Source organism: Mus pahari, chromosome 3, assembly GCF_900095145.1.
Source record: "Mus pahari chromosome 3, PAHARI_EIJ_v1.1, whole genome shotgun sequence".
Classification (NCBI taxonomy): domain Eukaryota; kingdom Metazoa; phylum Chordata; class Mammalia; order Rodentia; family Muridae; genus Mus; species Mus pahari.
In genome coordinates this window covers 160914940-160931258 of record NC_034592.1, presented here as the reverse complement: position 1 = coordinate 160931258, position 16319 = coordinate 160914940, and positions in this window count along the sequence as shown.

The following is a 16319-nucleotide window of genomic DNA, read 5'->3' as shown; positions in this document are numbered from 1 at the left end:
CAATGTGATTGGCAGAACAGTGTGACTTTTAAACTGATTGGTCTTTGGGGAATGAGGTGGCAATCACTTCCCTTGTCTGTAGGTGGCCAATGGTCAGTCCATCCTAAGGAATGTGTCTATGTGCTCTGGGCTTCAAAAACAAATTTAAAAATGGTGGCTGGTGACTGCCCTAGCAAAGTGTCTTTCTTCAGTAAAGTGCAAGAAAACCAGCAACAAAAAAAAATGAGCCATTTTATATCAAAAAGTCTCCCTGCAAAACAGAGAAGATCAGGTAAAAGCTACTGTGGTACTAAAAATAACTTACTAAATATCTGCCCATAAACAGTAAATAATGAGTCCTTTATTCACAGTGAGGAGCTAGAAAATATGACAATAATTCTACAAACAACGACTACACCCATGGGCAGGCTGTGGAGGTGACTTAGCCTTTAGAGCGCTGGCTGCTCTTCCACAGGACCCAGGTTTGGTTCCTAGCAACCACGTGGTGTCTCACAACCTTCTGTAACTCCAGTTAGAGAGGATCCAATCCCTCTCTGTGAACACCTTCCTTCCTGTACACATAACTATGGAGACAAACGTGCAAAGATATGTGATTTAAAATAAAAGAAAGATCTAAAACCATATACATATAATCTGCCTAAGAGTAATCCCAACCAGGCCTATACAGAACTTCACAGGAATAGTGTAAAACGGGGGGGGGGAGAGAGAGAGAGAGAGAGAGAGAGAGAGAGAGAGAGAGAGAGAAAGAGAGAAAGAGAGAGAGAATGAATGAAGAGATGCATTGTATTCTTGAGTGAGAAGGCTGCAGGCTGTAAAACACCAAATCTTCCAAAGGAATTCGAATCAGAGCCCTGCATGAGGGTTCTCTGCAGTCTGATGACTGAATTTTAAACTTTGTTGAGAAGAATAAATATGAGAGAGAGAGAGAGAGAGAGAGAGAGAGAGAGAGAGAGAGAGAGAGATTGAAGGAAGAAGAGAGGGAAAAATGAAAATGGAAGAAGAGTGGACTAAGAACAAGAAGGAGCAAAATGGTGAGAAAGAAAAGAGGAAAAGAGAAGAACGAAGAGGGGATGAGAGGAAGGGAGAGGAGAGGAGGGGAGGGGAGAGGAGAAAAGGAGAGACGAGAGGAGAGGAGGGAGGGCAGGTGACATATCATCACAGAACTGGAATACTGAGTTAAAATAAAATATTCTCATTACCTAGAAATAACCAAACTGGGTGTCAAGCTAGAACCAAAATGCTGAGACAGACCTATGTAGATCATGTCACGAATGTCACACATTTGTTCCGGGCTGAGCTGGATCTCTGCTTCATTTAATCACCCCACATCTGATGTATATCCAAACATCATATTCCACACTAAAGTATATACGGCTCTGACTTCTCAACCAAGAATAATTATTATTATTATGCTCATGATTATTAATATTAATAATGAAATTGTTTTAAAAATCATTGTTTCCGAAGTGGGTCAGGACAACTGTGTGTGAACTTTTAGGATGAAATGAAATTGGGCATTTCAAAACACTGCGCTTCACACTGGAATACATTCCTTACATTTTAATGACCACAGAGTAGAACAGGAAGTAGACATATATCAGCATTATATATGGCTACGATTGTGGTTTGAATGAGAAGTGTCCCCAATAGGCTTGTGTGTTTGGATACTTGGTCCCCAGTGGATGTTGCCATTGGGGAGGGGGGGGCTATGGAACAGTTAGGAGGTAGAGCCTTGCTGGAGGAAGTACTGGGGTGGGGGATGGGAATCACAGGAGATGGGATTTGAGGTTCTATAGCCTGATCTATATCCTGTTCTCTCCCCCACCTCTCTCTCTCTCTCTCTCTCTCTCTCTCTCTCTCTCTCTCTCTCTCCCTCATGCTTTCTCCCTCTCTCCTTCTCCCTCTCTCTCTTTGGCTGTGTGCAGATGAAATGTGATTCGCTGTCTTGCTGACAGCTCCCCACCATGATGGACTGCATCCTAAATAAACCTTTCTTCGCAAGGTGGTTTCCGTAAGTTATTTTCCCACAGCACAGAAAAGTAATGCATGTAACTTCCATCCTTGAATCGCCCAAGTAAGGAAAGGAAACCCATTCTGATTAAAGGAGGCTGGGGTGGGATGACTGACTAGGTAAGCCTCAGAGTAGATACAGAGTCTGGACAAAAAAGGAAGGGGCTCACCAACAGCCGTTCCTCTCCTGGATGCTGGGCTGTTGTTAAAGTTGTGATGTATTTGATGGGTTAACCTGTTCATTGTCTCTTGTTCATTATCAACTAGACAGGCCTTTCTTTCCCTGGAAGCATGCCTGAGCCTAGACCTCTGAGCATGCTAAGTCTTAACTGAAGTGGCAAAAACTGCCCACTGTAAGTGGAACCATCCCCTAGGCACCAGTCCTGGACCATATAAAACAGAGTGTGAGCTGAGCATGAATTCATTGCTCTCCTGACTGTGCATACAATGTAATCAGATGCCTCAAGGTCCTGCTGCCTCGGCTCCCCACTGTAGTGGACTCACTTTGGATTGTGAGCTAAAATAAACCTGTCCTCTCTTAAGTTGCCTTCATCTGGAAAATTTATTGCAGTGACAAGAAAGGAAACGAAGACTCAGGTGAGATGGCGAACACTCGGGGCTGGAGAATGAGAGAGATGGCAAAGACACTATGAGAAATGTCTGTGAACGCAGAGAAAGCAACCTCAGAAGATGGGCAGGGAGGAGATCATCAACTACGTGCCTCACAGTGGACTCTACTCAGGACAAATCAGAGCACGCTAGATTCAAGGAGGGGTGAGCAGCCTTACAGCTGAGGGACTGACAGCCTGGTGTTGCTGCAATACAGTATGATTCGAAAGCAGCTGGGGAATTTGAAATTAAACAGGCACAGGCCACTGTGTAACTAGACATTGGACCCCTGCCCAGGACATTAATTTGTTATCGGTGCAGATCTGAGTCCTAGGGCACTCACAGAATTCTCTAGATTCTTATGACCCAGGACAAGGAGTTATATCTGGGGCACTGTGGTTAGAAATAGAAATGGAGACAGTTTACTAAGAGAGAGGCTCGAGAGCCGAGAAAGGGTTTATGCTACAAAGCACCAGGACAGGTGCCTCAAGGCCCTTATTATTAACCTGTTATCATTAACATGTTATTAACATGTTATCATTAACATGTTGTTATCATTAACATGTTGTTAACAGGCTATCACTAACATATTATTAACAGGCTATAATTAACATGTTATTAACAGGTTATTGACATGGTATCCACGCCCTCTATGGCTGAATACAGCGGGCTTTTCTATTACATGCTCAGTTTGCTCCCTGTATTCCACGTTGGGAAGGGTTTCATTTTCTGCCAATTCACTTCATTTATATGTTAACCTAATTTTAAGGTGTGTGTGTGTGTGTGTGTGTGTGTGTGTGTGTGTGTGTGTGTGTGTATGCAGGTGCCCGAAGAGGTGTCAGAGGTCCTGAAGCTGGATTTATAAGCAGTTTTGGGTGCTGGGAACTGAACTCAGGTCCTCTGGAAGAGCAGCAAGCCCTTTTTAACCACTGAGCCAGCTCTTGAACCCCTCCCATCTAATCTTGTTAGTTTTACATTTTATTTTATATGCATGGATGTCTCACTTGCAGATATGTCTATGTATCGTGTATGTAAGGTGCCCGCAGCAGCCTGAGGAAGCCATTGGATCCCCTGAGACTGGAGTTACTAATAGTAATTCACCACCTTGCGGGTGCTGGGAATTTATTTACCTGAGATCTCTGGAAGAGGAACCAGTCCTGAGCCATCTCTCTAACCCTGCCTCTCCTATGTTAATCTTGGTGTCAGTTCCTCCAGTCACTCCTGTCCTGCCACAATCTCACCCCAGTATGTAGATGCAAGAGAGATGCTCATAGAGATTACCACAATCTTTTAATTCTTGGCAATTCTGTGCCCCCACCCCACCTCAGCATTCAATGCCTCCTGATTTGATCCCAAGAACTAGATAGGAAAGGCTTCAAAGACAAACCAAGAAAACCCAGACTTGATCCCTATTCTTAAGCATCCATGGGCTACTTGCGAAAAACAAACACACAAGCAAATAACAAGGGCCCTGTGTAGCTGTGGAACAGAGGCTCCTGGTGTTGGTATTCTGTCTAAACTCCACCCCCACAGTCCCTGGCAGCAGCCAGCCAGGTATGCTCCCACTATGGTTACCTGGCAACAGCCAGGTTGGCTTGGCCCTATAAAAGGGGCTGCTTGGCCCTTCCTCCCTCTCTTAAGCTCTGGCCCCTCTCGCCTCTTGCCCTCTTGCTCCCCATTCCCTTCCCCCACTCTCCATGTGGTCGTGGCTGGCCTCCACTTATCTACTCTCTCCTTCTCTCTGCCTTTCTCTCTACCTCTACTCGCCTCTTAACTCCCCTCCCCGTGCCCTAAATAAACTATTCTATACTATACTGGCCTGTGGCTGGTCCTTCAGGGGGAAGGGATGCCTCAGTATGGGCCCTGAAGGGGCACCTCCTTCCCCCACACCCTGCCAGAACATACCCTTATAGATCTTTCTCTTTTTGTGATTACAACACCCGGGACCTGCCCCAGAGAAATCAGCACTGAGACAACACTCCCCGGAAGGCAGGGAATGTGTGCACTCAGAGTGAGCTCAGGAATGGGGTCTGCCTCACCCCTGCCACCTGAGTGATTTTTACACCACTCTCCAATTGCTCTCAACACAACCATGAAAATCCAGTTTAGTATCAAGTGCAGCTTGTTTGAACCCAGGAATTATGGGGTCCAGAGGGTCCCAAATAGACCCTAGGGCCCCGATTCCCTTGACTCAGGGGTGTTTCCCATGAGGCTGTTCTCATTCCGTTCTTATGGGTGCCCCACACCCAGAGTTTCCTCGAGTCTGGGTTGTGTCTCACGAAATGCTCTTGGAAGAGAAAGCCTGAGGAAAGGGCGTGGGTGGGAGCAGCTCCCAGCGATCGATGAGACACGTGACCCCTCAGAAATCATTAAGATCTCTGAATATTCCAGCTCAGATGCTCACCTGAGCCTTGCACACCCCTCAAAGCTACTATGTCATGCGTGAGAAAGGACAAAGGGGAACAGCTGTGCAGTCTGCTGCTGAAGCTCATGGAAGCACTGGTAGGCTCGCTCCACCCCAGCTGCATTCCTGTGGTGACTCTGGTGTCTGGTGGAGTCTAGGCCTTTGCATGGGCCACTCATGCAGTGAGCCACCTGGACACTGTGCCCTGGTCCTCGACCTAAGGACTTGGGGTGCTCAGGCAGCGTGGAGTTGTACCAATGCATTCAGTTGCAGAGATTCATTCTATGCCGTTTATCCATGAGTGTGCTCTCAATGCATTCGGCTAAACTTCTTAATCCCACATAACAAATACTCAGAAGGGAATTATAACATTCACTTAAACACAAGAAAGGAAGAACTGTTCCACAAAAGACAAACACCTACGACCGAAATAGAAAAATAAAAATTGACCCAGGCGTTATGGTACAATGAGGCAGGCCTGTAATCCCAGCTACTGGACAGGCCAAGGGAAGGCCTGGGGTAAGACTCAGTGGGTAAAAGCATTTGTGCGCAGGTCTGAGTTCAGATCTCCAGAACCCACGTAAAACCAAATTCTATGTCAGATATGTCTAGAATCCCAGCACATCCCGGCAGGGTGATGGGATGGGAAGACTGGAGACCTCCAAGCCCTCATGAGCCAGCTGGCCTGGCTTATAAAGCAGCAAGAGACCTGGCTCAGCTGCTGGAGAAATGGGAGGAGCAACACCAGAGGGTCAGGATCCCGAGGGTTTTGATGGGGGAGGGGCATATCTGTTCTGCTGTTTCCTGTGCCGCTGGCTCCAGTCTCTGGTTACTTTGTGAGCAAATCTCAGGGCTGGAAGGTTCCAATGCTTGCGTGTGAGCCGCACATTAATAATAATTATAAAACTGTAAAGCGGAGTAAGAGGAATGTTTGTTCCGAGTGTTACTTAACGAAAGAAAATACACACACCAGCTCGAAAACGAACCACACACGGGTCACTGCATATGTAGGATCGCAGAAGAAAACCTGTGAGCGCCAGACCCCTGGACTGTTCTCTCAAAATCACCAGGCAGGGGTGATTTTGCTCTCTCCCTGGTGATATTTGGTGATACTGAGGACACATTTAAAATTCATACACACGGGGACAGTGGCAGCACCCACTGGGTGGAGAACCAATGAGGTTCAACATTATGATTTGCATGGAAGCCCAGAGCAAGAATCCCATGCTCATCACTGGTGAGCACCTGTGAGAGTGGCCCGTGCCATCACTGAGCTAAGCAACAGAGGAGCTGGTGTCTGGGATGGGGGTGAGGGAGGTGAGAACCAGCCATTGTCAGCCACCAGCATGCTTTCTGTCATGTGACCTCTTCAGTTCTCCTTCCTGGCAGCCTCTGGGGGTGGGCACCCATGCTGTTGCCAGGCAGGAGGTGGAGTCAAGACATCACAGGGGGTGGGTCTGGGCCCAGAGCATGTCTGCAGCTTAGGACAAAGCCTGAAAGCATGGCTCACCTTCCCTTCCAGGGCCAGAGGCGACGCGACCCTCAGCTTTCTGCCTGCCCTGGAGTCCTGAGCACAGTAGGCACCAATGGATGCATGTCAAGTTGATTCAACTCCAGGAGAAGCCGGGGTGACTAGGGTGAGCGTCCAAGCCCAGGCTGCAAGGACAGAGTTAAACTTGCATGCGATTGCTTATGGAACCACATTTAGTAGTTGGCAGAGCCTCATTGCAGGCTTGGGGACAGATGAAAAGCATATGGCCCTTGTTTCTACAGCACTTCCACTCCTGTGTGGAGACAGATGTGCACAGCATTAAATATCTGAGAAAGCAGACTGCGGTAAATACTACAGCAATGCACAGTGCGAGGGCGGGGCAGATGCTGGTGTAGGATCCAAGAAGTGTGTACCTCCTTCAGTCCCGTGGATCCCCAAGCTCCCAGAGATATACCTCATCTGCGCCCCATAGGATGCACACATGCTCACCGGGCCCCAGCAGAGGAAATCTGGTTGGCATCTATTGGCCAAGAGAATGAAGACCACTGACAACTTTGCCAAGGTCACTTGCCAAGGTCACTCCACATAGGGCATCCCTTTGAGCCCGCTCACTTGCGGTGCGGAGCAGCTCCATCTGTACACTGGCCTCCAGCAGGTGTCTGCAAAGCAAAGCCGTAACTGTGACACCACTGGCCTGGCAGAGAAGTCAGAGGTCAAAATCAGCTGACTGGCCAAGCACGGGGGTGGGGGGGGAATGCCTGCCAGCTAACATGGCCATTTTCTGGCAGGCTCAGGGAAATGCCAGCTAACATGGCCATCTCCTCCGCGCTGCCCCTAGGCCAACTGCCGCTTGAATGCCTACATCCAAGTGTCTCTGCCCCACTGTGGCTTCACCCAGCTCCCAAATCAAGTCATGCCTTCCTGCTCCCCAGCACCACGAAGCTTCAGTATCCTATCACACTGGAACCCTTGAGGCAGTGAGGAGACTGCACCACCCACCAAGTGCAGACTCTCAAGAAAGCCCAGCTCCTGCCCAATCCCCGCAGCTCTGTGTGGATGAAAAACTCAGCTGACAGAGGCTTTCTGTTCCTAACTAAACCTCATTATATTTGTACTTAAATTTTTATTGTTATTCTTTAGTAATAATAATGTGTACTTGTCTGTGTATGTAAGTGCCTGCAGAGGCCAGAAGAGGTGTCAGATTCCCCTGGGGCTGGAGTTACAAGCAACTGCTTGCCGCCCACCGTGCAGGCTGGAAACTGAACTCCTGGCAGGAGAGCAGGCTCAACCACTGAGACGTCTCTCCAGCCCGAATTTTTGTATTTTAATTTCTTTCCCTGTACTCTTTTATGAAAATTGAGCCAGATGAAAGAATCCATTTGTACAGTTAAAGGAGCGCTGCATTGGATTGTGCGGTCCTGTGCTGATTTTAAAGGGAGATAGGGAGGAAGGACAGGAACGAAATGAACAGCCATTTGGATTGGCGGTGTGCCAGGCCCTGAGAACACGCAGCTTCTAAAGGCGTTTCTACTCTCAAGGACCCCTGTAAACCATGGGGGAGATAGAGGGGACTCAGGAGATGACAATGACTTGAAGAGTGAGCAGAAATGTGTTCCTGAAAGGCATTAATAATCAATCCCTGCCTTCAGAGTCAGAGAGCTCAAACATGTGTGCCTATTTGTTATGTCTGTATCCCTGGAAGGCATTAACAATCAATCCCTGCCTTCAGAGCCAGAGAGCTCAAACATACCTATTTGTTATGTCTGCACCCCTGGCAGGCATTACTAATCAAGCTCAACCCTGGGTGCCAAAGATTTCGACCTAACCCTGGGCTCCTCCTCCAAGTGGGGTTCCAAGCATATGCCATCCCGCAGCTGGAACAGCTAAGAAGAATATCAGTGTGGACATAGGGCAAGGGGCCTATCACATCTGCTCTCCAGAGAGAGGAGTACTGGAGCAGCAAGCACATTGGCAGCTTTGTCTCACCTCCGCATCTTGTTGCTCAGCTTAGGAGCTCAGTTATCCCGGTGCCCTTTGCTCTCTGCTCTGCTGGCCTCTTGCTGCCTCGGGACTCTGGCTGCAATTAAACCTGGATGGGCACTGTGGTCCTTGGTCATGACCTCCTGGCTCAGATCTCCACTTTGCTCTTGGCCTCTGACTCCTTCCATGACTTCTGCCCAGGGTCCTCCAGCAGGGCAAGCATTTAAAGCAACCCTGGATCTCCATGTCAGCTCTGCCCATGGTCGCACAGGAGAGCCAGCCTTTGTTAACTCCGTTGGTCCTGGAGGAGCCTGCTTCAGGCCTCCCATCTCATGTGGCTGCCCTGCTCAGCACCTGTTAGCCACATCAGCTCTGCCAACACAGCCCTGCACTCTCTAAAATCCACCTAACTTTCTGTAGTTTCCTTTGGGGACACACGAAGCCATCTATATGTTTTTATGGTTCTCAGAGCTCACTCTGCTTGTCTGCGTGAACACTGCTTAGCAGCCCCATTCCAATGGAACTGAGACTCACACAAGAAAACTCAACTTTCACTAATGTGGACATGCAGTGCTCTACCACAGCGCCCAAAAGCAGCCTCGAGGGCCTGGAGCTAGGAACCGGAGCCAGGCAGACGGGAAAGGTCATGATCACGTGTTCAGAGAACTGAAAACTGAGTAGCTCAGAGCATGTTCTGCAGCTGAGTTCTGTTCTCAATTATTCACAATCTGACTGGGATTCAAGGTCACTGCATCTCTGCATCTTTCATTCTAAGAGAACCACGTGGTGCTGTCCACTTCCAATAGGCTGCTACAAGTACAAAGCTCTGGAGAGAGAGGCCAACTGCAACAGGCAGGGTTTGCAGTATACATACATCCCTGACAGATGGAGCCCGGCTCAGCCAGGCTGGGCTTTGGATCCTGAGTGTAACTGAAAGTTCCTTCCCGCAGAAGAGAGAAAGGTCCCAGGCTGTACCCACATCCCTGCGCCGGACATATCTTAATTATTTCCATGGACACAATCCAGAAGACCTGATGGTCAACCACGCCCACTACTTCCTGCCCAGTGTCCACCTGGAAGGAGCGACCACCAACAGCCCTGGGCTCTACAAAGCTCTGAAGAGGGAACAGGGCATTTGCATGTGTTTTCATTTAGAAGAGGAAGAGAATGAAGAACTTGCAAATCAATCGAAGCCTAACTGGCTGGTCTCCCTTGAACTAGCTGGATGCACACCCTCGGAAGTTCTCAAAGACTTATTTTCAAAGGGCTTATTTCTGAAGATTTCAAAAAAGATGGTCAAATATAATCTTCTCTTTTTTCTTTCTGAAGAACAGCACATCTCAAAGTTATCTGAGTTTTACAGGCAGGAAGTTGTGAAGAATAGATCCTGGCCTGCTAGGCCCAAACAACAAAAAGCAGGCAGCCCACCTGTGCGCAGTGTAATCTCTTTTTGTTTTGTAATTACAGCCATCCCCGGGCCTGAGTAACGGAGAGCAAGGCAACAGCGCCATCTGTAGGTGGAGAGTGGCAGCCCAGACAGGACTCTGCCATCAGTGGCTCCGGTGTACACGCCTTCCACACACTTGCACTCAGAACACACACACACACACACACTGACACATCACACCACACGTGCATGCACAAAAGGACACCACACACACCACATACACATATCACCAATATACACGTTTACATGTCAGTATACACACCAACAAACATCCACATATCCACATGTATGCACAACACATACACAGCACACATGTATACACAAACACACTTTGCATATATACATATATATGCACACAAATTCACTACACACGCCATCCCACATACTCCATGATTCACACATGCAGATACGCACATACACAATGATAGCACACACATGTGCAAACTCTGCACACCACATGTGCACACATACACACATCACATACCAAGCACATACCATACCACACACAAAAAAACCCACGTATGCCTACCACTCATGTACCACCTTTATACATACAAAACCACCACACACACATCAAGCTAACACCTCCCACACATACCATACACCATACATAAGCACACACATACACATCACACATATGTATACACACACACACACACACACACACCACTTCGGGAAGAGCTGAGTGCAGAGTTCTGTTATCTGAAGAGTAAATAAGTGGCCATGATTACATTGGAGTAGGTTTGCTACATCTATGAGGTTTCTAATTTTCTGTTCTCTTTTATCTATAATTATTCCGTGTTAGGGCCTTCCCCTGTATAAATATTATTCATATGCAGATACAAAAAACCAAGGGACACTCACTGCTGTAACCGTTTAGTAGGAAAACATGTAAGCCGTCTTTGTGCTTATTAATGGGGACTGGATAAATCGGTAGGGGCCTCTGAGGCAGGGAGGCTTGTGCAAACCTCACACGGCAAGGCGGGCCCCAGGCAGAGGAGGGAGCAGGGGGATTACCACTTAGAAGCTGAGGTTGCAAACACAGCCTGGACAGTCTGCCGTTGCTTACACCGCTTTTGTACTATGAGTGCTCATGTAATCCTGAGCTCATGGCATATTTGATAGAATATTTGGTGTTTGATGTCACATCTGATAGAATGTGCTGCAATCTGTGACATTCCAGTGACCATCCCATATCCTCCCAGGTCTCTGCAATCCTTAAGTGTCAAAAAAAAAAATCATTTTTCCCACTGATGAATTGGTGTTATTTTGGCTGAGTGCAAGATTAGTTATGCAAACAGTTCCCCTGGAACCGTGAAGCCATGTCTCCACTGTCTCCCAGTATCTATTGCTGGCAAGGAGAAGCCGAACACTGTCGGAATTCTGCCTCTAAGCCAGAAATCGCATTTTTCTTTCTGGGGGCGTTTTGGATCATCTGATCCTTTTCTGTTCTTCTGGAATTTCCATCCTACGTGTCTAGGGTGGGTCTTTCCTCCTCTCAGAACCGTTACTGGGTCTTAATTTCCTTTGTTCTCTGCACCCCTTCTCTCCTTCCGGGATTCTTTAAGGAGGTGTAGATCTGAAGGGGTCACTGTCCACACGGTTTTGCTATCCTTGTGTCTACACATCCCTGTGGGATTCTTGAAGTTTCCCGAAAGCTTTAGCGGTGTCCTCTCTGCCCCCTGCCCACAGATCAGCCTGGGATTTTGATGCTCCCATTTCTAACTTCTATGCCTGCCTGGTTTGGGGTGTGCCTATCTCTCTTTGCTCTTTTTAGTCTGCTCACTGGGGTTAGCCCTGCTCCGAGAGCGTCTGGCTCCTTCCATCTGTTGCACTTGGCATCGCACGTGTCTACTGTTGATTCTCCTCAAGTGTCTGCTGCCCTGCCGCTCTAAGCTCTCAGCGCTGAGCCCACTACTTTCCTGCCAGGGAATGAGACCCACTACCCCTGGGTTGACAAATCTTGTTTTCCGGGTGTGGAGCCTACCCTCCCCCACCCTGCCTTCCTGAGGTCACAGCATTCTGTCTTGTCACCCCAGAGCTTGCAGTAACTGCTTTGGCCTCAGGCTAAGCCATTGCTGTATGACACACGGAAAAACAAGAAGGAGCTACTGCATGTAATTTCAGCTCCCTCCACTCAGTCCCCGGAAGCCCCGCCCCTACCTTCCAGGTCTGTTCTGTCCTCTTGGGCATCTGTCATTCTTTGCTCCCTGCATCCCTCAGTCAGCTGCAAGCCTTACCTGCCTCTCTTCTGTCTTCAAGGCTCTCTGGTCTCCTGCAAGGGACATGACTGGCTAGGATTTCAAGTTGTATGTTTTAAATATAACGTGTGAGGGATTTGACATGTAGGAGGAAGGGATCCTGCTCCTGTGGCCATTTATCTTCCCTGATTTAACAACTCCGAAAACAGGTGAGTTACGGTTGCCTGTGCCATCACAGGGCATGGGTGACAGCCTCCCCGCCTCCCCACCTCCCCACCTCCCCAGGGGAGAATGAAGGTCACAGAAATCATGCTCTGTGGTGTTACCCAGCAGCTCAGTTTGTGCCTGCTTCTTTCTGGTGACTCTGAATAAGCACAAATGTTAAATATTTGGTCATCGGCATCTTGTAGCAGATTTGGCAACAATTCATTTGTTAAAACCTTTGTGTTCGTTCTCTTTTCAGGGTTAGATGCTTTCAGCTAGAACATCTGGCTGCTGTGTTTACAAAATCTTACAGAGTATGGTAAGTGCTTAGAGCCCTTTTCTCTTCTGCTGTCATAACCCAGATATCTTTCCTGTTACAGCAATGAGCCGCTCGCAGGTTGCCACCCAGGGGTTTGGCTTGGAGACCCTTCTCACTTCTTTCTCCTTTCTCATGCTCTCAGTGGAGAGTGGACACTGGCCTCATCTTACAGGATGATGTCCTGGCTGTTAGTGTGGAAGGAGCATCCTGACCCAAGCTTCCAGAAGAAGCATCTTGCAGGCTGATGCAATCTGAGAGGCTGGTGCTACTCCAGTCATTACGCACAATCACCTCGGCAGGATGACAAGCCACGGAAGCCCAGGGTGACTGGTCTCCGAAGCCCTCATGGTGTGGCCACTAAGAGGTTATTCCCAACAAGATGCTGTTTGCAGCTGTCTCAGCCAAGAGAGAAGAAACAGCAGGGAGCTTGCCATATAGACTGGTCCAGCCTCCCCATTCCAACTAACCACTTCTCTTGTTCACCAAGCGAACCCCCCACCTTCCCATGAACCCTCAGCTGAAATCCGAAGCCCTCAGAGAGTTCTGGGTTGCATGGTCTGCCTGGCTCCTTCCATCCCTCCCATCTCCTCATCGTATGGATCTGCAGTTGCCCCAACTTCAGACTACACTTGAACATTCCCCAAAGATGCTGACCCAGCATTGGCAGGAAAGCACTGTGCGATTCTCTCTCCAGCTTCACGAGACAAGCCCTTCATGCTTGGCAGACGTCTCCCCTCCTACTCCCAGCTACCTCGGTCATGGCAGGAGCCTCGAGGTGGCTCTGTTTTGCTTTCTTTCCAGGCCTTCCTTGCTCTATGACATCCCAAACATTTCCTCTTTTCTGTCTCTACATTAGAACAAGGTCCACAGGCGTGGAGCTTTGGTTTTTTTAGTGAAACAAATAACAGCCTCTCCCAACCACACAGGTGAATTCAGCTTCAAAATAATGGCATCACCCTCTTCACAGCACAGGCAAACTAAATGCCAGGGTGAATTATGTGACACAGAGTTCACTATAGAAAAAGATAGTCATATGATACAGTAATTTCACTTTTGTAGAAAATATTTAATCTCAATCCAGGGTTTGTACCCAGCCTTTGATTATTCAGTTCCCAGATAAAAGACACACGACCTTTATATTTATAAGAAGCCCTAATCAACACTAGAGCTGGGCAGATATCTGCCTTGTATACTATTAAAATCAATTTCCTTTTGATAACCCTGAGTTATTACTTACTATGTTTCAACTGGGCTGCTCTTAACTCCAATTGGCCAGCCCTCAGGGCCATGCTTTCTTGACTCCTAACCCATGGTATCTTTCTCCTCTCTTTATCTTCTCTTTCCCCTCTTGGTTCTCCTTCGATCTCCAAGCCCTGGAACCCAATACCCTGCCTATCTCTCTTCTTCCCAACTACAGACTGTAGATATCTTTATTCACCAATCAGAGGTAACTTGTGAGGTAAGCTTACATAGCATCACTTGAGTATGGCAGACTCTCTCATCCCTGGGAGCAACCAGGCCTAGGGGGGCAGTACTTATCATTGCAATATATCTCAAAAGATCAAACCTCAACATCTCACTCTTCATCGTACAATCAAAAATTTAAAAACAGTGGCTCTTAGAAGTGCTGGTGCTTGTAGCTGGATTGCTCAGAGTGGTCAGAGGCAAAACAGCCCATGATAATCAATCTATAAGATAATAGATGATAGATAGATAGATAGATAGATAGATAGATAGATAGATAGATAGATGATAGTAGACGGATAGATATATGAATAGATTATAGATACACAGATAGACAATAGATGATAGATAGGTGATAGGTAGATAGGTAGATAAATGATAAATAGTAATAAGGCATGTAGGTAGATGATACATATATGATAGCTAGATAGATAATAGTAGGTAGATGAAAGGTAGATACATACATAGATCAATAGATTGAGAGATGATAGATGATAGATAGATCGACGGATATAGACAGACAGACAGATAGATGACAGATACGTTACAGCACTCACTCTGCCTGTCTTGATTTTAAGAAATTGGATTAGCTTATGCTGAGTTTTATTAGATGAATCAGCACCAGTAAGAATTTTTTCCATCTGTTTAGCTTAACATTGTAGCGAAACTCCCAACTTAGCATTCTTTATTGGTTTTATTAAAATGAGCTCTGATAATTATGCATGCAAGCCAGCACTAGGCAAGGCAGAGTAGACACTTCCACTGCTGAATTCTTATTTATCCTGATGTCATCTGTGAACAGTTCTCCGTGTTTTTACCCATATATTATTTCTGTTCCCTCAAGATTCCAAAAAAAAAAAAAAAATCACTTCTACAAATGTTTGTCAAAATTGGTAGCACTTTAACAAATAGCTCTCAAATACAGTACCTGCTAACATGTCATTAAATATTCTCTTTTGAATATAATTTAGACCTTTCAGTTACATCGGGAAATTCACTAATATATTTCCATAAATTACAATAAATAATATCCTGTTAAGCTAATGTGTGATGTAATTGGACTTGAGCTCTTTTCCTCCCTGGGTGTCCCGAGTTCTTCAAACCAGCTACACTCATTAGGGAACATGGTTGGTTCCACTGGGGACATTTCAGAGTACTCCAAGCCTGTGTGATGTGGAGTCCCCGTGGGTGGAGATGAAGGGGGAGGTGCAGGCTTGAAAGCAGAGTGACTGCTACTCTGGGACAGGTCACCTTTATTAAAAGTCCTCAGAGCAATTATAGCAGCCTTGGGTGTTCAACAAAATCTGCCTCCGTGCAAACCCTGAATCTGTACTGCCTGTCAACCCAGCCAACAGTGAGAGAAGGTTCTAGATGGCACAAGGACAAGAACTTGCTTTATTGTAAAGCGGCCTTTGAAATTCATTATGGCAGAAACATTGACTTTGCTCAAGGATAATAAGTGTGTGAACACAAAATGCCCTTTTAAGATAATATATTTAAATAAAAAAATGTTTCTATTGAACAAGACAGACTTGCCCTGTGGCACAGGATTGGAACAACTCACAGGATAGAACAAGAATGCTTACATGGAGGCCAGGCGTGGTGGTGCATGCCTTTAATCCCAGCACTCAGGAGGCAGAGGCAGGTGGATTTCTGAGTTCAAGGCTAGCCTGGTCTACTGAGTGAGTTCCAGGACAGCCAGGGCTATACAGAGAAACCCTGTCTCAAAAAACAAAAAACAAAAAAATAAAATAAAATAAAGAATGCTTACATGGGGTAACACTAAACTAGCAATTGGTTCTGGTTATCCAGCAGCGCCCAGATGCCCAGAGAGCAGAGAAATGAGTGAGGCCTGGTGGTGTCTGGAGCCTCACAGAGCCCTGGAAGGTGGGTTCTGGCCTGAGGAGAGACAAAGCTGGGAGCTCAGAAGCCTTCGCCTGAGAGGAGAGTACAGAAACACCTAAAGACAGAGAGGACACACCCATATTTTTGCCTCATCCAACTGTTGTCAGGAGCGGAAGGTTTCTAGAGAAGAGAGGAAATGTCACCCATGCAGCCTCAATATGGCAAAGCCACCTACTGGAGCAAAGGCTGCAACTCACTACAGCTGGATGTGGCCACTTGTACCTTGCTCTACAAATGAACTGGCAGCCAGATGTGCTCAGTGGCAGCCAGATGTGCTCAGTGGC